Source organism: Sapajus apella, unplaced genomic scaffold (genome assembly GCF_009761245.1).
Source record: "Sapajus apella isolate SASKATOON/1434 unplaced genomic scaffold, GSC_monkey_1.0 scaffold235, whole genome shotgun sequence".
In the NCBI taxonomy this organism is placed as follows: domain Eukaryota; kingdom Metazoa; phylum Chordata; class Mammalia; order Primates; family Cebidae; genus Sapajus; species Sapajus apella.
The window spans coordinates 131704-159451 of record NW_022437175.1 but is presented as its reverse complement, the minus strand read 5'-3'; the positions used below and the strand labels follow the sequence as shown (position 1 = coordinate 159451).

At 38.7% G+C, this 27748-nt stretch overlaps 1 long non-coding RNA gene across 1 annotated transcript; it reads left to right on the top strand.

Moving 5' to 3' along the window:
- The first annotated feature begins 2901 nt into the window (after window positions 1-2901).
- LOC116544903 lies at window positions 2902-20043 on the top strand. Its single transcript, XR_004266090.1, has 3 exons — window positions 2902-2995; window positions 6971-6973; window positions 20030-20043. It is a non-coding gene; the product is annotated as an uncharacterized LOC116544903 (long non-coding RNA).
- The last annotated feature ends 7705 nt before the right edge of the window (window positions 20044-27748 follow it).

Below are 27748 nucleotides of genomic sequence, written 5' to 3'. Positions count from 1 at the left end.
CTCTGCTGTTTTTCGTTCAACTAAGGGAGTTGCATTTATATTTAGATTCAGTGAATTAGAAACCCATTTTTTCTTTTAGCTGCGTTTGGACATTCCTGAGTGAATGGGAGTATATGCTGTAATGAGAAACATCTGGTTCTATAATGAAAATGGAGGTACCTAATAGAATGGTTTTCAATGTGTGCCTTCAACTTACAGAGTTAAAATGATGTGTGTATGCAGCAGTTTAGAAACCCATTCTGTGGAGAATCTAAAAACAGATATTTCTAGCAAAATCCCGACATATAAGAAATAGCAGTAAGACTGCCTCTAAAACACAGAAGAAATGTATCTTTCAAACTGCTGTGATGTGTGTTCACTCAACTAAGGGGGTTGCATTTATTTTTAGATTCAGCGAGTTAGAGACCTGTTTCTGCTAGGAACTGCGTTTGGACATTCCTAAGTGAATGGGAATATAGGCTGTAATGAGAAACATCTGGTTCTAAAACGAAAATGGAACTAATAACAGCATGGTGGTCAAAGTGTTCCTTCAATTTACAATTATACTGCTGTGTGTATGCAGCAGTTTGAAACCCGTTCTGTGGAGAATCTAAAAACAGACATTTCAAGTAAAATCCCGGCATATAAGAAAGAGCAGTAAGACTGCATCTAAATCACAGAAGAAATGTGTCTTTCAAACTTCTCTGCAGTGTGTTCATTCAACTAAGGGAATTGCATCTATGTTTAGATTCAGCGAATTAGAAACTCATCTCTTCAAGGAGCTGCATTTGGACATTCCCAAGTGAACAGGAATATATGCTGTAATGAGAATCATGTGGTTCTAAAACAAAAACGGAGCTAACAGAATGGTTATCATTGTGTGCATTCAACTTACAGAGTTAAACTGATGTGTGTATGCATCAGTTTAGAAAGCCTTTCTGTGGAGAATGTAAAAACAGATATATCCATCAAAATCCAGGCATATAAGAAATAGCAGTAAGATGGTGTCTAAAACACAGAAGAATGTTTCAAAGTGCTCTGCTCTGTGTTCGTTCAACTAAGGGAGTTGCATCTATGTGTAGATTCAGCGACTTAGAAACCCCTTTGTTTTAGGAGCTGCGTTTGGACATTCCAAAGTGAATGGGAGTATATGCTGTAATGAGAAAAATATAGTTATAAAACAAAAACGCAGCTATCTAACAGAATGGGTGTCAACGAGTGCATTCAACTTACAGAGCTAAACTGATGTGTGTATGCAGCAGTTTAGAAAACCTTTCTGTGGAGAATGTACAAACAGACATTTGCAGCAAAATCCCAGCATAAAAGAAATAGCATTAAGACTGCATCTAAAACACAGAAGAAACCTATCTTTCAAACTGCTCTGCTGTGTGTTCGTTCAATTAAGGAAGTTGTTCCTATGTTTCGATTCAGGGAGTTGAAACCCTGTTTCCTCTAGGAGCTGCGTTTGGACATTCCCGAGTGAATGGGAGTATATGCTATAATGAGAAACATCTCGTTCTAAAACGAAAGTGGAGTTATCTATCAGAATGGTTGTCAATGTGGGCATTCAACTTACAGAGTTAAACTGTTGCATGTTTGCAGCATTGTAGAAACACTTTTTGTGGGGAATCTAAAAACAGACATTCCCAGCCAAATCCAGGCACGTAGGAAATAGCAGTAAGACGGCCTCTAAAATACAGAAGAAACGTATCTTTCATACTGCACTACTGTCTGTACGTTCTACTTAGGGAGTTGCATCTATGTTTAGATTCACAGAGCTAGAAACCGGTTCTTCTAGGAGCTGCGTTTAGACATTCTTGAGTGAATGGGAGTATATGTTGTAATTAGAAACATCTGGTTCTAAAATGAAAATGGAGCTGTCTAATAGAATGGTTGTCAATGTGTTCATTCAACTTACAGAGTTAAACTGCTGTGTGCATGCAGCAGTTAGGAACGCTTTCTGTGGAGAATCGTAAAACAGACATTTCCAGCAAAATCCTGGCATATAAGATATAGCAGTAAGAGTGTGTCTAAAACAAAGAAGAAACGTACTTTTCAAACTGCTTTGCTGTGTGTTCGTTCAACTAAGGGAGTTGCATCAATGTTTAGATTCAGCGAATGAGAAACCAGTTTCTCTGAAGAGCTGCGTTTGGACATTCCCTAGTGAATGGGAGTATATTCTATAATGAGAAACATCTGGTTCTAAAGCCAAACCGGAGCTGTCTAACAGAATCGTTGTCAATGTGTGCATTCCAGTTACAGAGTTAAACTGATGTGTGTATGCAGCTTTAGAAACCCTTTCTGTGGAGAATCTAATAACAGACATTTCCAGCAAAATCATGGCATTTAAGAAATAGCAGTAAGACTTCGTCTAAAACACAGAAGAAATGTATCTTTCAAACTGCTCTGCTGTGTGTTAGTTCAACTAAGGGAGTTGCATCTATGTTTAGATTCAGCGAGTTAGAAGCACATTTCTTCAAGGAGCTGTGATTTGACATTCCCGTGTGAATGGCACAATATGCCATAATGAGAATATCTGGTTCTAAAATGAAAACAGAACTATCTAACAGAATGTTTCTCAATGTGAGCATTCAATTTACGGAGGTAAGCTGATGTTTGTATGCAGCAGTTTATAAACCCTTTCTGTGGAGAATCTGAAAATAGACATTTCCAGCTAAATCCTGGCATATAAAAAATAGCAGTAAGATTGCATCTAAAACACAGAAGAGGCGAATGTTTCAAACTGCCTTGCTGTGTGTTCCTTCAACGATGGAAGTTGCATCTATGTTTAGATTCAGCGAATTGGAAACCCATTTCTCCTAGTAGCTGTGTTTGGACATTCAAGATTGAATGGCAGTATATGCTGTAATGAGAAACATCTGGTTATAAAACAAAAACGGAGCTTTCTAACAGAAAGGTTTTCAATGTGTGCATTGAACTTACAGAGTTAAACTGATGTCTGTATGGAGCAGTTTAGAAACCCTTTCTGTGGAGAATCTTAAAACAGTCATTTCCAGTAAAATTACGGCAAATAAGAAATAACAGTAAGACTGGGTATAAAACACAGAATAAATGCATCTTTCTAACTGCTCTGCTGTGTGGTTGTCAAACTAGGGAGTTGCATCTATGTTAAGGGTCAGCGAGTTAGAAATGCATTTCTTCTAAGAGCTGCATATGGCCATTACAGAGAGAATTGGAGGATATGCTGTAATGAGAAACCTCTTGTTCTAAAACAAAAACAGAGCTATCAAACAGAATGGTTGTCAATGTGTGCATTCAACTTACAGAGTTAAAGTGATGTGTGTATGCTGCAGTTTAGAAACCCTTTCTGTGGAGAATCTAAAAACAGACATTTCCAGCAAAATCTTGGCATGTAAGAAATAGCAGGAAGACTGCGCCTAAAACACAGAAAAAACGTATCTTTCAAACTTCTCTGCTGTGTGTTCATTCAACCAATGGAAATGCATACATGTCTATATTTAGCGAGTTAGAATCCCTTTTCTTCTAGGAGCTGCATTTAGACATAACAGAGTGAATGGAAGTATATGCTGTAATGAGAAGCATCTGATTCTAAAACAAAAATGGAGCTATAAACAGAAAGGTTGTCAACGTGTGCATTCAACTTACAGGGTTATAAAGATGTGTGTATGCAGCAGTTGAGAAACATTTTCTGTGGAGAATCTAAAGACAGACATTTCCAGCAAAATCCTGGAATATAAGAAATTGTTATAAGACTGCATCTAAAACACAGAAGAAATGTATCTTTCAAACTGCTCTGCTCTTCATTCGTTCCACTAAGGGAGTTGCATTTATGTTTAGAATCGGCCAGTTAGAAATCCTGTTGTTCGGATGAAAACACCCAAAACGAGAACACCTCTCTTCCTACAAGGAATCACAACTCCTGACCATCAAGGGAACAAGGCTGGATGGAGAATGACTGTGAAAAAATGACAGAATCAAGCTTCAGAAGGTGGGTAATAAGGAACTTCTGTGAGCTTAAAGAACATATTCTAACCCAATGCCAAGAAACTAAGAACCTTGAGAAAAGATTTGATGAATTGCTAACGAGAATGGACAAATTGAAGAGTAATATAAGTGAATTGATGGAGCTGAAAAACACTACACGAAAAGCTCACGAAGCATGCACAGGTTTCTACAGCCGAATTGCCCATGCTGAAGAAAGGACACCAGAGGTCGAAGATTAACTCAATGAAATAAACAAGAAGGCAAGATTAGAGAAAAAAGGGTAAAAAGGAATGAACAAAGTCTCCAAGAAATGTGGGACTATGTGAAAAGACCTAATCTACGTTTGATAGGTGTACCTGAATGCGACGAAGAGAATGAATCCAAGCTGGAAAATACTCTTCAGGATATTATCCTGGAAAACTTCCTCAACCTAGCAAAGCAGGCCAATATTCAAGTACAGGAAATACAGAGAACACCACCAAGGTATTCTTCACGAAGAGCAACCCCAAGGCACATAATCGTCAGATTCACCAGGGTTGAAATGAAGGAGAAATGCTAAGGGCAGCCAGAGAGAAAGGTCGGGTTACCCACAAAGGGAAGCCCATCAGATTTACAGCAGATCTCTCAGCAGAAACCCTACAAGCCAGAAGAGAGTGGGGGGCAATATTCAACATCCTTAAAGAAAAGAACTTTCAACCCAGAATCACATATCCAGCCAAACTAAGGTTCATAAGTGAAGGAAAAATAAAATCCTTTGCGAACAAGCAATTCCTCAGAGATTTCATCACCACCAAGCCTGCTTTACAGGAGCTCCTGAAAGAGGCTCTACACATAGAAAGGAACAACCAGTACCAGCCACTCCAAAAATAAACCAAATGGTAAGGAGCATCAACACAATGAAGGATCTATATCAACTAATGGGCAAAACAGCCAGCTAGCACCAAAATGGCAGTATCAAATTCACACATAACAATATTAACCCTAAATGTGAATGGACTAAATGTCCCAATCAAAAGACATATACTGGCAAATTGGATAAAAAGCCAAAACCCATTGGTGTGCTGTATCCAGGAAACCCATCTCACATGCAAGGATACACAAAGGCTCAAAGTAAAGGGGTGGAGGAAGATTTAGCAAGCAAATGGAGAGCAAAAAGAAAAGCAGGAGTTGCAATTCTCGGCTCTGATAAAATAGACTTTTATTTTAAAGCAACAAAGATCAAAATAGACAAAGAAGGACACTACATAACAGTGAAAGGATCAAGGCAACAGGAAGAGCTAACAATCCTAAATTTATACGCACTCAATACAGGAGCACACATACATAAGGTAAGTTCTTAATGTCTTACAAAGAGAATTAGAGTTCCACACAATAATAGTGGGATACTTTAACACCACATTGTCAATATTATACAGATCAACCAGACAGAAAATTGACAAGGATATCCAGGACTTGAACTCAGACCTGGACCAAACAAACCTAATGGACATTTACAGAACTCTCCACCCCAAAGCCACAGAATATGTATTCTTCTAAGCACCAGATCACACCTACTCTGAAATTGACCACATAATTGGAAGCAAATCCTCCTCAGCAAATGCAAAAGAACGGAAATGATAACAAACAATCTCTCAGACCACAGTGCAATCAAGTAAGAACTCAGAATTCAGAAACTAACTCAGAACTGCACAGCCTCATGGAAACTGAACAACTTGCTCTTGAATGTTGACTGGATAAACAATGAAATGAAGGCAGAAATAAAGACGTTCTTCGAAACCAACAAGAATGAAGACACAACATACCAGAAACTCTGGGACACATATAAAGCAGTCTCTAGAGGAAAATACGTAGCAATGAGTGCACATATAAGAAGAAAGGAGAGTTCTAAAATTGACACCCTATAGTCAAAATTGAATGAGCTAGTGGAGCAAGATCAAAAAAACTCACAAGCTAGCAGAAGACAGGAAATAACTAAGATTAGAGCAGAACTGAAGGACATAGAGTCACAAAAAACTCTTCAAAAAATCAGTAAATCCAGGAGCTGGTTTTTCGAAATCATTGACAAAATAGACAGACGACTAGTCAGATTAATAAAAAAGAAAAGAGAGAATAACCAACCTGATGAAATAAAAAATTATAAAGGGGATATCACCACAGGTTCCACAGAAATTCAAACCATCATAAGCGATTATCACAAACAACTCTATGCACATACACTACTAAACCTGGAAGAAATGGATAAATCCCTGGACACTTGCCTCCTCCCAAGCCTAAACCAGGAAGAAGTCAAAACCCTGAATAGACCCATGACAAGGTCTGAAGTTGAGGCAGAAAGTAAGAACCTACCACCCAAAAAAAGCTGAGGTCCACATGGGATCACAGCCGAATTCTACCAGATATACAAGAGAAGCTGGTATCATTCCTTCTGAAACTATTGCATATAATCCCAAAAGAGAGGATCCTTCCCAAATCATTTTATGAAACCAACATCATCACGATACCAAAACCCGGCAGAGACTCAACAAGAAAAGAAAACATCAGGACAATATCCATGATGAACATAGTTGCAAAAATCTTCAATAAAATATGGCAAGCTGATTGCAACAGCACATCAAAAACTTATCCACCATGATCAAGTAGGAGTCATCCTGGGAATGCAAGGCTGGTTCAATATATGCAAGTCCATAAACGTAATTCACCATATAAACAGAACCAAAGACACAAAACAAATGATTTTCTCAATTGATGCAGAGAAGGCCTTCGACAAAATTCAACAGCCCTTTATGCTAAAAATCCTCAATAAACTAGGTATTGGCAGAACGTATCTCAAAATACTAACAGCTATTTATGACAAACCAACAGCCAATATAATACTGAATGGCAGAAACTGGAAGCATTCCCTTTGAAATCTGGCATTAGACAAGAAGGCCCTCTCTCACCACTCCTATTCAATATAGTACTGGAAGTTCTAGCGAGAGCAATCAGGCAAGAAAAAGAAATAAAGGGTATTCGAATAGGAAAGGAGGACGTCAAATAGTCTCTATTTGCAGACGACATGATTGTATATCTAGAAGACCCCATCGTCTCGGCCCAAAGTCTCCTGAAACTGATAAGAAACTACAGCAAAGTCTCAGGATATAAAATCAATGTGCAAAAATCACAAGCATTCCTATACACCAATAACAGACTTAAAGAGAGCCAAATCAAGAATGAACTGCCATTCCCAATTGCCACAAAGATAATAAAATACCTAGGAATACAACCAACAAGGAACGTAAAGGACCTCTTCAAGGAGAACTACAAACGACTGCTCAATGAAATAAGAGAAGACACAAATCTATGGAGAAACATTCCATGTTCATGTTTAGGAAGAATCAATATCGTGAAAATGGCCATACTGCCCAAAGTAATTTACAGATTCAATGCTATTCCCGTCAAGCTACCAATGACCTTCTTCACAGAATTGGAAAAAAAAGAAAAACCTTAAACTTCATATGGAACCAAAAGAGAGCCCACAAACACAAGTCAGTTCTAAGCAAAAAGAACAAAGCAGGAGGCATCACACTACTGGACTTCAAACTGTACTACAAGGCTACAGTAATCAAAACAGCATGGTACTGGTACCAAAACAGAGATATAGACCAATGGAACAGAACAGAGGCCTTGGAGGCAACAAAGCATATCTACAGCCATCTGATCTTTGACAAACCTGATAAAAACAAGCAATGGGGAAAGAACCCCTGTTCAATAAATGGTGCTGGGAAAACTGACTAGCCATGTGCAGAAAGCAGAAACTGGACCCCTTCCTGACACCTTACACTAAAATTAACTCCAGATGGATTAAAGACTTAAACATAAGACCTAACACCATAAAAACGCTAGAGGAAAATCTAGGGAAAACCGTTCAGGACATAGTTTTAGGAAAGGACTTCATGATCAAAACACCAAAAGCATTGGCAACAAAAGCCAAAAGAGAGAAATGGCACCTCATCAAACTCCACAGCTTCTGCACAGCAAAAGAAACGGTCATTAGATTTAATTGGAAACCAACAGAATGGGAAAAGATTTTTGCAGTTTACCCATCTGACAAAGGGCTGATATCCAGATTTAGAAAGAACCAAAATAGATTTATAAGAAAAAAACATGCCCATTCAAAATTGGGCAAAGGATATGAACAGACACTTTACAAAAGAAGACATACATGAGGCCAACAAACATATGAAAAAATGCTCATCATCACTGGTCATCAGAGAAATGCAAATCAAAACTACATTGACATACCATCTCATGCCAGTTAGAATGGCAATCACTAAAAATCTGGAGACAACAGATGCTGGAGAGGATGTGGAGAAATAGGAACACTTTTGCACTGTTGGTGGGAGTGTAAATTAGTTCAACCATTGTGGAAGACAGTGTGGCGATTCCTCAAGGACCCACAAATAGAAATTCCATTTGACCCAGCAATCCCATTACTGGGTATATATCCAAAGGATTATAAATCATTCTACTACAAGGACACATGCACACGAATGTATATTGTAGCACAGTTTACAGTACCAAAGACCTGGAACCAACCCAAATGCCCATTGATGATAGTCTGGACAGGGAAAATGTGGCACATATACACCATGGAATATTACGCAGCCATCAAAAACGATGAGTTCATGTCTTTGGAGGTACATGGATGAGCCAGGAAGCCATCATTCTCAGCAAACTGACACAGGAGTAGAATATGAAACACTGCATGTTCTTACTCATAGGCGAGTGTTGAACAATGAGGACACATGGACACAGGGAGGGAAGCACTACACACTAGGGTGTGTTGGGGGGAAGTAGGAAAGGGAAAGTGGGGGGTGGGGAGTTGGGGGGATGGCATGGGGAGAAATGTCAGATATAACTGAGAAGAAGGAAGGCAGCAAATCACACTGCCACGTGTATACCTAGGCAACAAACTTGCATGTTCTTCACATGTACCCCAAAACCTGAAATGCAATAATAAAAAAAAGAAATCATTTTAATCTAAGAGTTGCGTTTGGACATTCCCTAGTGAATGAGAGTATATGCTGAAATGAGAAACATCTGGTTCTAAAACAAAAACGGAGCTATCTAACAGAATGGTTGTCAAAAGGTGGATTCATCTTAGAGAGTTATACTGATGTGTGTATGCAGCAGTTTAAAAGCCCTTTCTGTGGAGAACCTAAAAACAGACATTTCCAGAAAAATCCCGACATAAAAGAAATAGCAGTAAGACTCTGTCTAAAACACAGAAGAAATATATCTTTCAAACTGCTGTGCCTAGTTTTCCTTCAACTAAGGGAATTCCATCTATGTTTATATTCAGCGAGTTAGAAATTTGTTTCTTCTAGGAGCTACTATTGGACATTCCTGAGGGAATGGGAGTATATGCTGTAATGAAAAACATCTGATTCTTTTTTTCCCTTTATTCATTTTATTGCATTTTAGGTTATGGGTACTTGTGAAGAACATGCAAGATGTTACATAGGTACACACGTGGCAGTGTGATTTGCTGTCTTCCTCCCCATCACCTACATCTGGCATCTCTCCCCACTTCCCCATCCCCCACTGCCCCTCCCCTATTTCCCCCCAACAGACCCCAGTGTATGGTTCTCCCCTCCCTGTGTCCATGTGTCCTCATTGTTCAACACCTGCCTATGAGTGAGAACATGCGGTGCTTCATCTTCTGCTCTTCTGTCAGTTTGCTGAGAATGATGGTTTCCAGGTTCATCCATGTCCCTATAAAGGATATAAACTCATCGTTTTTGATGGCTGCATAATATTCCATGGTGTATATGTGCCACATTTTCCTTGTTCAGCCTATCATCAATGGGCATCTGGGTTGGTTTCAGGTCTTTGCTATTGTAAACAGTGCTGCAATGAATAATCGCGTGCACGTGTCCTTGTAGTAGAATGATTTATTATCCTTTGGATATATACCCAGTAATGGGATTGCTGGGTCAAATGGAATTTCTATTTGTGGGTCCTTGAGGAATCGCCACACTGTCTTCCACAATGGTTGAACTAATTTACACTCCCACTACACTGTAAAAGTGTTCCTATTTCTCCACATCCTCTCCAGCATCTGTTGTCTCCAGATTTTTAGTGATTGCCATTCTAACTGGCATGAGATGGTATGTCAATGTAGTTTTGATTTGCATTTCTCTAATGACCAGTGATGATGAGCATTTTTTCATATGTTTGTTGGCCTCATGTATGTCTTCTTTTGTAAAGTGTCTGTTCATATCGTTCGCGCACTCTTGAATGGGCTTTTTTGTTTTTCTCTTGTAAATCTGTTTTAGTTCTTTGTAAATTCTGGATATCAGCCCTTTGTCAGATGGACAAACTGCAAAAATTTTTTCCCATTCTGTTGGTTTCTGATTCACTCTAATGACTGTTTCTTTTGCTGTGCAGAAGCTGTGGAATTTGATTAGGTCCCACTTGTCTATTTTGGCCTTTGTTGTCAATGCTTTTGGTGTTTTGGTCATGAAGTCCTTGCCTACGGCTATGTCATGAATGGTTTTACCTAGATTTTCTTCTACGGTTTTTATGATGTTAGGTCTTATGTTTAAGTCTTTAATCGATCTGGAGTTAATTTTCGTGTAAGGTGTCAGGAAGGGGTCCAGTTTCTGCTTTCTGCACATGGCTAGCCAGTTTCCCATCACCATTTATTAAACATGGAATACTTTCCACATTGCTTCCTTTTTCTGGTTTGCAAAAGATCAGATGGTAGTAGATATGTCGTGTTTCCTCTGAGACATCAGTTCTGTTTCATTGGTCTATATCTCTATTTTGATAGCAGTACCATGCTGTTTCAATTACTGTAGCCTTGTAGTACAGTTTGAAGTCCAGTAGTGTGATGCCTCCCACTTTGTTCTTTTTGCTTAGAATTGACTTGGTTATGCAGGCACTCTTTTGGTTCCCTATGAAGTTTAAGGTGTTTTGTTCCAGTTCTGTGAAGAAGGTCATTGGTAGCTTGATGAGGATAGCATTGAATCTGTACATTACTTTGGGCAGAACGGCCGTTTTCACGATATTGATTCTTCCTATACATGAACATGGAATGTTTCTCCATCGGTTTGTTTCCTCTCTTATTTTGTTGAGCAGTGGCTTGTAGTTCTCCTTGAAGAGGTCCTTTACGTTCCTCGTTAGTTGTATTCCCATGTATTTTATTCTGTTTGTGGCAATTGTGAATGGCAGTTCCTTCTTGATTTGGCTTTCTTTTAGTCTGTTACTTGTGTATTCCTATTTGAATACCCTTTATTTCTTTTTCTTGCTTGATTGCTCTCACTAGAACTTCCAGTACTATATTGAATAGGATTGGTGAGAGAGGGCATCTTTGTCTAGTGCCAGATTTCAAGGCGAATGCTTCCAGTTTTTGCCCATTCAGTATGATATTGGCTATTGGTTTGTTGTAAATAGTTTTTATTATTTTGAGATACGTTCCATCAATACCTAGCTGATTGAGGCTCTTTAGCATAAAGGGCTGTTGAATTTTGTCAAATGCCTTCTCTGCATCAATTGAGATAATCATGTGGTTTTTGTCTTTGGTTCTGTTTATGTGGTGAATTACATTTATGGGCTTGCATATGTTGAACCAGCCTTACATTCCTGGGAGGAATCCTACTTGATCATGGTGGATAAGCTTTTTGATACGCTGTTGCAATCGGCTTGACAGTATTTTATTAAAGATTTTTGCATCTATGTTCATCATGGATATTGTCCTGAAGTTTTCTTTTCTTGTTGAGCCTCTCCTGGGTTTTGGTATCAGGAGGATGTTGGTCTCATAAAATGATTTTGGAAGGATTCCCTCTTTTTTGTATTGTTTGGAATAGTTTCAGAAGGAATGGTACCAGCTCCTCTTTGTATGTCTGGTAGAATTAGGCTGTGATCCATCCTGGACCTCGCCTTTTTTTGGGTGGTAAGCTCTTAATTTCTGCCTCAACTTCAGATCTTGGTTATGGGCCTTTTCAGTGTTTCGTCTTCTTCCTGGTTTAGGCTTAGGAGGAGGCACGTGTCCAGGAATTTATTTATTTCTTCCAGGTTTACTAGTTTATGTGCATAGAGTTGTTTGTAATAATCTCTGACGATGGTTTGAATTTCTGTGGAGTCTGTGGTGATATCCCTTTTATTGTTTTTTATTGCATCAATTTGGTTGTTCTCTCTTTTATTAATCTGGCTAGTGGTCTATTTTGTTGACCTTTTCAGAAAAAAAACCAGCTCCTGGATTTTTTGATTTTTTGAAGGGTTTTTTCTGCCTCTATCTCCTTCAGCTCTGTTCTGATCTTATGTCTTGTCTTCTGCTAGGTTTTGAGTTTGTTGATCTTGCTCCTCTAGCTATTTCTATTTTGATGATAGGGTGTCAATTTTTTATCTCTCTTTGCTTCTCATGTGGGCATTGATTGCTATATATTATCCTCTAGAGAATGCTTTAAATGTGTCCCAGAGATTCTGGTATGTTGTGTCTTCGTTCTTGTTGGTTTTGAAAAACATCTTTATTTCTGCCTTCATTTCATTGTTTATCCTGTCAATATTGAAGAGCAAGTTGTTCTGTTTCCATCAAGCTGTGCTGTTCTGGGTTAGTTTTTGAATTCTGAGCTCTAACGATTGCACTGTGGTCTGAGAGACTGTTTGTTATGATTTCCGTTCTTTTGCATTTGTTGTGGTCAATTTTAGTGTAGGTGTGATGTGGTGCTGAGAAGAATGTATATTTTGTGGATTTGGGGAGGAGAGTTCTATAAATGTCCATTAGATTTACTTGGTCCAGGTTTGAGTTCAAGTCCGGGATATCTTTGTTAACTTTCTGTCTGGTTGATCTGTCTAATATTGACAATGGGGTGTTAACGTCTCCTAGTATAATTGTGTGGGAGTCTAAGTCTCTTTGTAAGTCTTCAAGAACTTGCCTTATGTATCTGCGTGCTACCGTATTGGGTGTGTATATATTTAAGATCGTTAGCTCTTCTTGTTGCATTGATCCTTTTACCATTATGTAATGTCCTTCTTTGTCTCTTTTGTTCTTTGTTGCTTTAAAGTCTATTTTATCAGAGCTGAGAATTGCAACTCCTGCTTTTTTTGCTCTCCATTTGCTTGGTAAATCTTCCTCCATCCCTTTATTTTGAGCCTTTGTGTATCCTTGCATGTGAGATGGGTTTCTTGGGTACAGCACACCGATGGGTTTTGTCTTTTTATCCAATTTGCCAGTCTGTGTCTTTTGATTGGGGCATTTAGTCCATTTACATTTAGGGTTAATATTGTTATGTGTGAATTTGATACTGCCATTTTGGTGCTAACTGGTTGTTTTGCCCATTCGTTGATGCAGATTCTTCATTGTGTTGATTCTCTTTAACATTTGGCATGTTTTTGGAATGGCTGGTACTGGTTGTTCCTTTTTAGGTGTAGGGCCTCTTTCAGGAGCTCTTGTAAAGCAGGCCTGGTGGTGACGAAATCTCTGAATACTTGCTTGTTCACAAAGGATTTTATTTTTCCTTCATTTAAGAAGTTTAGTTGTTTGGATATGAGATTCTGGGTTGAAAGTTCTTTTCTGTAAGGATTTTGAATATTGTCCCGCACTCTCTTCTGGTTTGTAGGGTTTCTGCTGAGAGATCTGCTGTGAATCTGCTCGGCTTCCCTTTGTGGGTAACCTGATCGTTCTCTCTGGCTGCCCTTAGTATTTTCTCTTCATTTCAACCCTGGTGAGCCTGACGATTATCTGCCTTGGGTTTGCCCTTCGTGAGGAATAACTTTGTGGCATTCTGTGTATTTCCTGGACTTGAATGTTTGCCTGCATTGCTAGGTTGGGGAAGTTTTCCTGGATAATATCCTGAAGAGTATTTTCCAGCTTGGATTCATTCTTTTTGTCTCATTCATGTTCAACTATCAAAGGTAGAATAGGTCTTTTCACATAGTCCCACATTTCTTGGAAATTTTGTTCATTCGTTTTTACCCTTTTCTCTCTATTCTTGCCTTCTCGTTTTATTTCGTTGAGTTGATCTTCGACCTCTGATATCCTTTCTTCTGCTTGGCCAATTCGGCTGTTGAAACTTGTGCATGCTTTGTGAAGTTCTCGTGTTGTGTTTTTCAGCTCCATCAATTCACTTATATTCCTTTATATTTTGTCCATTCTCGTTAGCATTTCTTCAAATCTTTTTTCAAGGTTCTTAGTTTCTTTGCATTGGGTTAGAACATGTTCTTTTAGTTCACAGAAGTTTCTTACTACCCACCTTCTGAAGTCTGATTCTGCCATTTCATCACACTCGTTCTCCATCCAACCTTGTTCCCTTGCTGGTGAGGAGTTCTGATCACTTGTAGGAGGAGAGGTGTTCTGGTTTCAGGTGTTTCCATACTTTTTGCTCTGGTTTCTTCCCATCTTTATGGATTTATCCTCCTGTCGTCTTTGTAGTTGTTGGCTTTCAGATTGGGTCTCTAAGTGGACGTTCTGTTTGTTGATGATGAGGTTATTTCTGTTTCTTAGTTTTCCTTCTAACAGTCTGGCCCCTCTGCTGTAGGTCTGCTGACGTCCACTCCAGTCCCTGCTTGCCTGGGGATTACCTGTAGCAGCTGCAGAACAGTAAGGGTTGCTACCAGTTTTCTTTTTCTGCTATCTTTGTTCCAGAAGGATATCCACCAAATGTCAATCTGATCTCACCTTTATGAGGTGTCTCTTTGGATATACAGGGGTCAGGAAGCTACTTGAAGATACAGTCTGTTGTTTATAGGAGCTCAAATGCTGGGCTGTGAGCTACGTTGTTCATTCAGATCTGCTGGAGAGGTACGTTTAGGTCTGCTGCAGAAGAAGTCATAAACCGCTTTTTGTTCCCAAGTGCTCTGTCCCAGGGAGTTAGGACTTTATTTATGAGTTTCCATTGTGCTGCTGCCTTCTTTTTTTTTCCTTCAGAGCTGCCCTGCCCAGCAAGGAGGCAGCCTAGTCACTGTCTGCCTGTAGAGGCTTTGCTGAGCTGCTGTAGGCCCGCCCAGCTGCTGAGTGAGCTTGCCTGCAGTCCTGTTTATATGGGTATAGTTAGAAGTGCCTTGGCAATGGTGGCACACCTCTGTATTTGTGGACTCTCTCTGTAATGGCAGGGTTGCCTCAGAAACGGCGGGCTGTCTCAGTAATGGCAGGTTGCCTTGGCAACAGCAGGCTTCCTCAGCATTAGTTGACTACCTCAGTAGTGTTGGAGTCCCTCAGTAATGGCAAACGCCCCTCCCCAACAGGGCTGGACCATACTGTGTTCAGCTGCAATTGCTGTGAAACTATCAATCCAGAGAGTTCCCGGTTGCTCTTCTTTTGTGGGGTTTGGACCAGCCGAACCTGATTGCCTGGCCCCCTGCCTCAGAGCCTTTTTATTTTTTATTTCTTTAGTTGTTGTTCCAGTTGCCTATTGAAGAGGTGCCGGGATCTGTGTGTTTTCCCATGTGGTGACTCACTGCAATGGCTTAAATAGTGGCACTGAGATTCGTGGCACTTTTTTTTGCCCTGGAATCTCCTGTCCTGGCTCCCTGTTCAGCCCACTTTTTAAACAGATGAATGGGTGACTTCCCATGGCTCCAATCACAAGCCAAAAGGGCACCTGGACCAGTGTATTTTGTATGGAGAACTGCTGCACCGGGGTGCTCACAAAGCAGCTGGGCGGGGCAAAGCAGCCGCTCCAGCCCACAAAGCCGAGCTAGCGAACTGTGGGGCTCCTCCGCCTGGGAATCTCCTAGTCTGTGAGCAATAAAAATGCAGTATCCACTCACCCTCTGCCCTTTCACTGGGAGGTGCAGTCCTGAGCTCTTCCTTAACGGCCATCTTGGATCCTCCCGAAACCTCTGGTTCTAAAACGAAAACGGAGCTATCTACCAGAATGGCTGTCAATGTGTGCATTCAACTTACAGAGTTAAACTGATGTGTGTATGCAGCAGTTTAGAAACCATTTCTGTGGAGAATCTAAAAACAGACATTTCCAGCAATATCCTGGCATACAAGAAATAGCAGTAAAACTGCATCTAAAACACAGAAGAAACATATTTTTCCAACTGGTCTGCTGTGTGTTCCTTCCACTATGAAGGTTGCATCTATGTTTAGATTCAGCGAGTTAGAAACCCATTTCTTCTAGGAGCTGCGTTTAGATATTCCCTAGTGAATGGGAGTATAGGCAGTAATGAGAAACATTTGGTTCTAAAACGGAAACGGAGTTATCTAAAAGAATGGTTCTTAAATTCAACTTTCATAGTTAAACTGATATGTGTATGTAGCAGTTTAGAAACCATTTCTGTGGAGAATCTAAAAACAGACATTTCCAGCAATATACAGGCATATAAGAATTAGCAGTAAGACTGCGCCTAAAACAGAAGAAATATATTTTTTAAGCTGCTCCACTGTGTGTTCCTTCCACTACGCGAGTTTCATCTATGTTTAGATTCAATGAGTTAGAAACCTGTTTCTTCTAGGAACTGTGTTTCTATATTCCTGAGTGAATTGGAGTATATGGTGTAATGAGAAACATCTGGTTCTGAAACGAAAACGGAGGTAATAACAGTATGGTTGTCAATGTGTGCATTCAACTCACAGAGTTAAAGTGCTGCGTGTATGCAGCAGTTTGAAACCCGTTCTGTGGAGAATCTAAAAACAGAGATTTCAAGCAAAATCCCGGCATATAAGAAATAGCAGTAAGACAGCATCTAAAACGCAGAAGAAACGTATCTTTCAAGCTGCTTTGCTGTGTGTTCTTTCAGTTAAGGGATTTGCATTTATGTTTAGACTCAGCGAGTTAGAAACCCATTTCTTCTAAGACCTGCATTTGCACATTCCAGAGTGAATGGGAGTACATGCTGTAATGAGAAACATCTGTTTCTAAAACGAAAATGGATCTATCTAACAGAATGGTTGTCAATGTGTGTATTCCCTAGTCAATGTGTGTAAGATGTAATGAGAAACATTTCTGTGAAGAATCTAAAAACAGACATTTCCAGCAATATCCTGGCATACAAGAAATAGCAGTGAAACTGCGTCTAAAACACAGAAGAAACATATTTTTCCAACTGCTCTGCTGTGTGTTCTTTCCACTATGGAAGTTGTATCTATGTTTAGATTCAGCGAGTTAGAAATCCATTTCTTCTAGGAGCTGCATTTAGATATTCCCGAGTGAATGGGAGTATAGGCAGTAATGAGAAACATTTGGTTCTAAAACGAACACAGAGCTATCTAAAAGAAGGCTGTCAAGGTGTGCATACAACTGCAAAATCTCGGCATATGAGAAATACCAGTAAGATTTCATCTAAAAACATAAGAAACGTATCTTTCAAACTGCTCTGCTGTGTGTTTGTTCCAGTAAGGGAGTTGCATCTATGTTTAGATTCAGCTATTTAGAAACACGTTTCTTGTAGGAGCAGCTTTTGGATATTCCTGAGTGATTGAGAGTATATGCTGTAGTGAGAAACACCTGGTTCTAAAAAGAAAATGGAGTGATCTAGCAGAATGGTTGTCAATGTGTGCATTCAACCTACAGAGTTAAACTGATGTGTGTATGCAGCCCTTTAGAAACCCTTTCTGTGGAGAATGTAAAAACAGGTATTTCCAGCAAAATCCTGGCATAAAAGAATCAGCAGTAAGACTGCATCTAAAAACAGAAGAAATGTATTTCTCAAACTGCTGTCCTGTGTGTTTGTTCAACTAAGGGACTTGGATCTATGTTTAGATTTCTCTAGTTAGAAACATGTTTCTTCTAGGAGCTGTGTTTGGACATTCCTGAGTGAATGGTAGTATATGCTGTAATGAGAAACATCTCGCTCTAAAACGAAAATGGAGCCGTCTAACAGAATGGTTGTCAATGTGTCTATTCAACTTACACAGTTAGGCTGTTGTGTGTATGCAGCAATTTAGAAACAATTTCTGCGGAGAATTTAAAAACAGACATTTGCAGCAAAATCCCAGCAAAAAAGAGCAGTGAGACTGCATCTAAAACACAGAAGAAACGTATTTTTCAAACTACTCTGCTGTGTGTTCTTTCAACTGTGGGAGTTGCATCTATGTTTAGATTCATCGAGATAGAATCACGTTTCTTTCAATAGCTGCATTTGAACATACGTGAGTGATTGGGAGTATATGCTGTAATGAGAATAATGTGGTTCTAAAGTGAAAATGGATCTATCTAACAGAATGCTTGTCAATGTGTGCTTCGAACTGAGACAGTTAATCTCAGGTGCATAAGTAGCAGTTTAGAAACACTTCCTGTGGAGAATGTAAAAACAGACATTTCCTGCAAAACCGCGGCTTGTAAGAAAAAGAAGTAAGGCTGCGCTTAAAACACAGAAGAAACGTATCTTTCAAACTTCTCTGCTTTGTGTTTTTTCACCTAAGGGAGTTGCATCTATGTTTAGAGTCAGTGAGGTAGAAACCAGTTTCTTCTAGGAGCTGTGTTTGGACATTCCCGACTGAATGGGAGTATATGCTGTAATGAGAAACATCTGGTTCTAAAATGAAAAAGGAACTATCTAACAGAATGGTTGTCAATATGTGCATTCAACTTACAGAGTTTAACTTATGTGTGTATGCAGCAGTTTAGAAAGCCTTTCTGTGGAGAATCTAAAGACAGACATTTCCAGCAAAATTCCAGCATATAAGAAATAGCAGTAAGACTGCATCTAAAACACAGAAGAAACGAATCTTTCAAACTGCTCTGCTGTGTGTTCATTCAACTAAAGGAGTTGCATCTACATTTAGACTCAGCGAGTTAGAAACACGTTTTTTCTAGGAATTGCATTTAGACATTCCTGAGTGAATGTGAGTATATGCAATGAGAAACATCTGGTTCTAAAATGACAACAGAACTATCTAACAGAATGGTTGCCAATGTCTGCATTCAATGTGGAGTTAAACTAATGTGTGTATACAGCAATTTAGAAACCCTTTCTGCAGAGAATCTAAAAGCAGATATTTCCAGCAAAATCCCGGCATATAAGAAATTGCAGTAAGACTGTGTCTGCAAAACAGAAGAAACGTATATTTCCAACTGCTCTGCTCTGTGTTGGGTTGCCTAAGGGAGTTTCATCTACATTTAGATTCAGGGGTGAGAAACTCGTTGCTTCTAGGAGCTGCATTTGAACTTTCCCGAGTGAATGGGTGTGTATGCTGTAATGCAAAACATCTGGTTCCAAAGCTAAAATGGAGCTATCAACAAAATGGTTGTCAATGTGTCCATTCAACTTACAGAATTAAATTCATGTGTGTACACAGCAGTTTAGAAACCCTTTCTGTAGCGAATCTAAAAAGAGACATTTCCAGCAAAATCCAGGCATATAAGCAAAAGCATGAACACTGCGTCTAAAACACAGAAGAAACGTATCTTTCAAACTGCTCTGCTGTGTGTTTGTCAACTAAGGGAATTGCCTGTATGTTTAGATTCAGCGAGTTAGAAACCAGTTTCTTCTAGGAGTTGCGTATGGCCATTCCCGAGTGAATTGGAGGATATGGTGTAATGAGAAGCATTTCGTTCTCAAACGAAAATGGAACTATCAAACAGAATGGTTGTCAATGTGTGCATTCAACTTACAGAGTTGAAGTGATGTGTGTATGCAGCAGTTTAGAAACTGTGGAGAATGAAAAACCAGACATTTCCAGCAAAATCCCGGCATGTAAGAAATAGCACTAAGATTGCATCTAAAACACAGAAGAAACTTATTTTTCAAGCTTCTCTGCTGAGTGTTTATTCAAACAATGGAGATGCATATATGTTTAGTTTTAGCGAGTTAGAATCCTATTTCCTCTAGGGACTTCATTTGAACATACCTGAGTGAATGGGAGTATATGCTGTAATGAGAAACATCTAGTTCTAAAACGAAAACTGAGCTAAATAAAAAAATGGTTGTCAATGTGTGCATTAAACTTACAGAGTTAAACTAATGTGTGTATGCAGCAGTTTAGAAACAATTTCTGTGGAAAATCTAACAATAGACATTTCCAGCAAAATCCTGGCATACAAGAAATAGCAGTAAAACTGTGACTAAAACACAGAAGAAACGTATATTTCCAACTGCTCTGCTATTTGTTCGATGAACTAAGGGAGTTGCATTTATGTTTAGATTCAACGAGCTAGAGACTCATGTCTTCTAGGAGCTGCCTTTGGACATTCCCGTGTGAATGAACATATATGCTGTAATGAGAAATATCTGGTTCTAAAATGAAAATGGAGCTGTCTAACAGAATGGTTGTCAACGTGTGCATTCAACTTACTGACATAAACTGATGTGTGTATGCAGCAGTTTAGAAACCCTTTCTATGGAGTATCTAAAAACTGACACTTCTTGCAAAATCCTGGCATATAAGAAATAGCAGTAAGTCTGTGACTAAAACACAGAAGAAACATATCTTTAAAACTGTTCTGCTGGGTGTTTGTTCAACTAAGGGTGTTGCATCTATGTTTAGATTCAGCAGGTTAGAATCCCGTTTCTTGAAGGAGTTGCATTTGGAGGTTCCCGAGTGAATGGGAGTATATACTGTAACGAGAAACATCTATTTCTAAAACAAAAATGGAGCTATTTAACAAAATGGTTGTCAATGTGTCCATTCAACTTACAGATTTAAACTGATTTGTATACACAGCAGTTAAGAAACCCTTTCTGTGGAGAATCTAAAAACAGACATTTCCTGTAAAATCCCGGCATATAAGCAAAGCAGTAACACTGCGTCTAAAACACAGAAGAAACGTATCATTCAAACTGCTCTGCTATGAGTTCGTTCAACTAAGGGAGTTGCATCTATGTTTAGATTCAGTGAGTTAGAAACCCCTTACTTCCAGGAGCTTAGTATGGCCCTTCCTCAGTGAATTGGAGGATATGTTGTAATGAGAAACATCTCATTCTAAAATGAAAACGGAGCTATCAAACAGAATGGTTGTCAATGTGTACATCCAACATACAGAGTTAATCTGATGTGTGTATGCAGCAGTTTAGAAACCCTTTTAGTGGAGAATCTAAAACCAGACATTTTCAGCAAAATCCTGTCACGTAAGAAATAGCAGTAAGACCGCATCTAAGACACAGAAGAAACCTATCTTCCAAACTGCTCTGCTTTGTGTTCCTTCACCTAAGGGGGCTGCATCTATGTTTAGATCCAGCAAGTTAGAAACACATTACTTCTAAGAGAAGAGAATGGGAGTATATGCTTCAATGAGAAACATCTGGTTCTGAAATGAAAACGGAGCTATCTAACAGCATGGTTGTCAATATGTGCATTCAACTTACAGAGTTAAACTGATGTGTGCATGCAGCAGCTTATAAACACTTTCTGTAGAGAATCTAAAATAAGACATTTCCATGAAAATCCCAGCATATAAGCAAAAACAGTAACACTGCATCTAAAACACTGAAGAAACATGTCTTTCAAACTGCTCTGCTCTGTGTTCGTTCAACTAAGGGAATGGATCTATGTTTAGATTCAACAGGTTAGAAATCAGTTTCTTCTGGGAGCTGTGATTGGATATTCCTGAGTGAACAGGAGTGCATGCTGTAATGAGAAACATCTGGTTTTTAAACTAAAACGCAGCTATCTAACAGAATGGTTGCCAATGTGAGCATTAAACTTACAGAGTTAAGCTGATGTGTGTATGCAGCACTTTAGAAACACTTCCTGTGGAGAATCTAAAAACAGATATTTCCAGCCAAATACTGGCATATAAGAAATAGCAGTAAGACTGCGCCTAAAACACAGAAGAAGTGTATTTTTTAAACTGCTCTGCTGTGTGTTTGTTCTGCTAAGGGAATTGCACCTATGTTTAGATTCAACGTGTTAGAAACCAGTTTCCTCTGGGAGCTGTGTTTGGACATTCCCGAGTGAACAGAAGTGCATGCTGTAATGAGAAACATCTGGTTCTAAAACTAAAGTGGAGCTATCTAGCAGAATGGTTGCCAATGAGTGCATTCAACTTACAGAATTAAACTGATGTGTGTATGCAGCAGTTTAGAAAGCCTTTCTGTGGAGATCTCATAACAAACATTTCCAGCAAAATCCTGGCATACAAGCAAAAGTAGTAACACTGTGTGTAAAACACAGGAGAAACGTATTTTTCAAACTGCTTTGCTGCGTGTTCGATCAACTAAGTTAGTTGCATTTATGTTTAGAGTCAGCGAGGTAGGAACCCGTTTCTTCTATGAGATGCTTTTGGACATTCCCGAGTGAATGGGAGTCTATGTGGAAATGAGAAACATCCGGTTCCAAAACGAAAACGGAGCTATGTAACAGAATGGTTGTTAATGTGTGTGTTCAACTTAAAGAGTTAAACTGATGTGTGTATGCAGCAATTTAGAAACTCTTTTTGTAGAGAATGTAAAAAAAGACATTTCCAAAAAATCCCGGCATATAACAAATAGCAGTAAGACTGCGTCTAAAACACAGATGAAACGTATCTTTCAAACTGCTCTGCTGTTTGTTCGTTCAACTAAGTGAGTTGCATTTATGTTTAGATTCAGTGAGTTAGAAACCTGCTTCTTCTAGGAGCTGCGTTTGGGCATTCGGAGTGAATGGGAGTATATGCTGTAATGAGAAACATCTAGGTCTAAAAGGAAATGGAGCTATCAGAATATTTTTCAATGTGTGCATTCAACATACAGAGTTAAACTGTTGTGTTTATGCAGCAATTTAGAAACCTTTTCTGTGGAGTATGTAAAAACAGACATTTCCAGCAAAATCCCGGAATATAAGAAATAGCAGTAAGACTGTATATAAAACACAATAGAAACATATCTTTCAAACTGCTATGCTGTGTGTTCGTTGAACTAAGAAAGTTGTATCTATGTTAGATTCAGCAAGTTAGAAACCCGTTTCATCTAGGAGCTGCCTTTGGACCTTCCCAAGTGAATGAAATTATAGGCTGTAATGAGAAACTTCTGGTTCTAAAACGAAAATGGAGCTATCTAACAGAATGTTTGTCAATTTGTGCATTCAACTTACAGAGTTAAACTGATGGTTGTATGCAGCAATTTAGAATCCCCTCATGTGGAGAATGTAAAAACAGACATTTACAGCAAAATCCTGGCATATAACAAATAGCAGTAAGACTGTGACTAAAACACAGAATAAACATATCTGTCAAATGGCCCTGTGATGTGTTTGTTCAACTAAGGGGGTGGCATCTATGTTTACATTCAGCAAGTTAGAAACACTTTTCTTCTAGGAGCTGCTTTTGGACATTCCCGAGTAAATGGCAGTATATGCCATAATGAGAAACATCTGGTCCTAAAACAAAGCGGAGCTATATAACAGAAGGGCTGTCAATTTGTGCATGCAACTTACAGAGTTAAACTGATACGTGTATGCAGCAGTTTAGAAACCCTATCTGTGGAGAATATAAAAACAGATATTTCCTGAAAAATTCCAGCATTTAAGAAATAGCAGTAAGACTGTATATAAAACACAGAAGAAAGGTATCTTTCAAACTGCTCTACTATGTGTTCCTTCAACTATGGAAGTTGAATCTATATTTAGATTCAGAGTTAGAAACCCGTTTCTTCTAGGAGCTGTGTTTGGACATTCCCGAGTGAATGGGAGTATATGCTGTAATGAGAAATATTTGGTTCTAAAACGAAAACGGAACTATCAAACAGAATGTTTGTCTATGTGTGCATTTAACTTACAGAGTTAAAGTGATGTGTATGCAGCAGTTTAGAAACCCTTTCTGTTCAGAATCTTAAAGCAGACACTTCTTGCAATATCCCAGCATATAAGAAATGGCATTAAGATTGTGTTATATACACAGAAGAAACGTATCTTTCAAACTGCTCTGCGGTGTGATCCTTCAACTAAGGGAGTTGCAACTATGTTTAGACTCAGCGAGTTAGAAACCCGTTTGTTCTAGAAGCTACATATGCACATTCCTGAGTGAATGGGAATATATATTGTAATGAGAAACATCTCGTTTTAAAACAAAAACAGAGCTATCTAACAGAATGGTTGTCAATGTGTGCATTCAACTTATAAAGGTTAACTGATGTGTGTATTCAACAGATCAGAAATCCTTTCTGTGTAGAAGGTAAAAACAGACATTTCCAGCAAAATCCTGTCATGTAAGTAACAGCAGTAAGACTGCTTCTAAAACACAGATGAAAGGTATCTTTCAAACTGCTCTGCTGTGTATTCCTTCAACTAAGAGAGTTGCATCGACCTTTAGATTGAGTTAGAAACCCATTTCTTCTAGGAGCTGCATTTGGGCATTCCCGAGTGAATGGGAGTATAAGCTGTAATGAGAAACATCTGGTTCTAAAACGTAAACAGAGATTTCTAACAGAATGGTTGTCAATATATGCATTGAAATTACAGAGTTAAATTGATGTGTGTGTGCAGCAGACTAGAAACCCTTTCTGTAAAGAATCTAATAATAGACATTTCCAGCAAAATACCAGCATATCAGAAACAGCAGTAAGACGGCGTCTAAAAACAGAAGAAACCTATCTTTCAAACTGATATGCTGTATGCAGGTTGAAGTATGGGAGTTGTATCTATGTTTAGATTCCTAGAGTTAGAAACCCGTCTCTTCTAGGAGCTGTGTTTGCACATTCCCAAGTGAATGGGAGTATATGCTGTAATGAGAAACATCTGGTTTTAAAACGAAAATGGAGCTATCTAACAGAATGGTTGTCAATGTTAAAGTTGAACAGAGTTAAACTGATATGAGTATGCAGCAGTTTAGAAACGCTTTCGGTGGGGATTCTGAAAACAGATATTTCCAACAAAATCCCGGCATATAAGAAAGATCAGTAAGACTGCGCCTAAAACACAGAAGAAATATATCTTTCAAATTGCTCTGCTGTGTTTTCATTCACCTAAGGGAGTTGAATCTATGTTTAGGTTCAGCGAGTTATAAACCCGTTTCTTCTAGGAGCTGCATTTGGACACTCCCGAGTGAATGGGAGTATAAGCTGTAATGAGAAACATCTGGTTCTAAAACGAAAACGGAACGATCTTAACAGAATTTCTGTCAATATGTGCATTCAGATAACCGAGTTAAACTGATATGTGTATCTAGCAGTTTAGAAACCTTTTCTGTGGAGAATCTAAAAACAGACATTTGAAGCAAAATCTCAGCATATAAGAAATAGGAGTAAGACTGCATCTAAAACACTGAAGAAACATATCCTTCCAACTGCTCTGCTGTGTGTTAATTCTACCAAGGGAGTTGCATCTATGTTTAGATTCAGTGAGTTAGAAAGCCGTTTCTTCTAGGAGCTGCGTTTGGACATTCCCAAATGTATGGAAGCATATGCTGTAATGAGAAATATCTGGTTCTAAAACGAAAACGGATGTACCTAACAGAATGGTTGTCAATGTGTGCATTCAACTTACACAGTTAAACATACTTTTATATGCAGCAGTTTAGAAACCCGTTCTGTGGATAATCTAAAAACAGTCACTTCCAGCACAATCCCGACATATAACAAATAGTAGTAAGACTGCGCCTAAAACACAGAAGAAACATATCTTTAAAACAGGTCTGCTGCTGTGTGTTCGTTCAACTAAGGGAGTTGCATGTATGTTTGGATTCAGCGATTTAGAATCCCATTTCTTCCAGGAGCTGCGTATGTCCATTCCCAAGAGAATGGGAGAATATGCAGTAATGAGAAACATCTGGTTCTAAAACGAAAACAGAGCTATCTAACAGAATGGTTCTCAATGTGTGCATTCAACTTACAGAGTTAAACTGATGTGCATATGCAGCAGATTGGAAAACTTTCTGTGGAGAATCTGAAAACAGACATTTCCAGCAAAATCCTGGCATATAAGAAATAGCATTAAGCCTGCATCTAAAACAGAGAATAAAAGTATATTTTAAGCTGCTCTACTGTCAGTTTGTTCAATGAAGGGAGTTTCATCTATGTTTAGATTCAGCGAGTTAGAAATTGGTTTCTTCTAGGAGCTGTGTTTGGACATTCCCAAGTGAATGGGAGTATATGTGGTAACAAGAAACATCTGGTTCCAAAACGACAACAGAGCTATCTAAAAGAATTCTTGTGAAATTCAACTTTCAGAGTTAAACTGATGTGTGTATGCAGCAGTTTAGAAACCATTTCTGTGGAGAATCTAAAAACAGACATTTCCAGCAATATCCCAGCATATAAGAAATAGCAGTAAGACTGTGTCTAAAACACAGAAGGAACATATTTTTTAAACTGCTCCGTTGTGGGTTCCTTCCACTAAGGGAGTTTCATCTATGTTTAGATTGAACGAGTTAGAAACCCGTTTCTTCTAGGAGCTGTGCTTGGACATTCCTGAGTGAATTGGAGAATATGCTGTAAGGAGAAATATATGGTTTTAAAACTAAAACGGAGCGATCTCACAGATGGTTGTCAATATGTGCATTCAACTTACAGAGTTAAACTGATGTGTGTATGCAGCAGTTTAGAAACCCTTTCTGTGGAAAATCTAAAAAAAGTCATTTCCATCAAAATCCTCACACATAAGAAATTGCAGTAAGACTGTGTCTAAAACACAGAAGAAACGTACCTTTCACACTGTTCTGCTGTGTGTTTGTTCAACTAAGGGAGTTGCATCTATGTTTGCATTTAGGGAATTAGAAACCCATTTCTTCCAGAAGCTGCCTTTGCACATTGCCAAGTGAATGGGAGTAAAGGCTGTAACGAGAAAGATGTGGTTCTAAAACAAAAACAGAGCTATCTAACAGAATGGTTGTCAATGTGTGCATTCCATTTACAGAGTTAAACTGATGTGTGTATGCAGCAGTTGAGAAACCCTTTCTGTGGAGAATCTAAAAGCAGACATTTCTTGCAAAATCACAGCATAGAAGAAATAGCAGTTAGGCTGCATCTAAAAACAGAAGAAACGTATCTTTCAAACTGCTCTGCTGTGTTTGTTCAACTAAGTGAGTTGCATCTAGATTCAGTGATTAAGAAACAGGTTTCTTCAAGGAGCTGCGTTTGGACATTCAGGAGTGAATTTGGGTATATGCTGTAATGAGAAACATCTAATTCTAAAATGAAAACGGATCTATCTAACAGAATGGTGGTAAATCTGAATATTCTACTTACAGAGTTTAACTGATGTGTGTATGCAGCAGTTTAGAAATCTTTTCTGTAGAGAATGTAAAAACATACATTTCCAGCAATATCCCAGGATATAAGCAAAAGCTTTATCACTGCGTCAGAAACACAGTAGAAATATATCTTTCAAAGTGTTCTGCAGTGTGTTCGTTCAACTAAGAAAGTTGCATCTATGTTTAGATTCAGCGAGTTAGAAACACGTTTCTTCTAGTAGCTGCGTTTGGACATTCCCAAGTGAATGGGAATATATACTGTAATGAGAAACATCTGTTTCTAAAACGAAAATGGAGGTATCTAACAGAATGGTTGGCAATGTGTGCATTCCACTTACAGAGTTAAACTGATGTGTGTATGCATCAATTTAGAAACCGTTTGTGTGGAGAATCTAAAAAGAGACATTTCCAGCAAAATTCTGGTATAGAACAAGTAGCAGTAAGGCAGTGTCTAAAAAACAGAAGAAAGGTATCTTTCAAACTGCTTTGCTGTGTGTTCATTCAACTAAGGAAATTTCATCGATATTTAGATTCATTGATATGTAACCCACTTCTTCTTTTTTTTTTTTTTCAATATTGTATTCAGACTTCTTCTTTTCTTCTAAATTTCTTTTTTTTTTCCCATTTATTTATTTTATTGCATTTTACATTTTGGGGTACATGCGAAGAACATGCAAAATTGTTGCATAGGAACACACGTGGCAGTGTGATTTGCTGCCTTCTTCCCCATCACCTACATCTGGCATTTCTCCCCTTGCTATCTCTCCCCA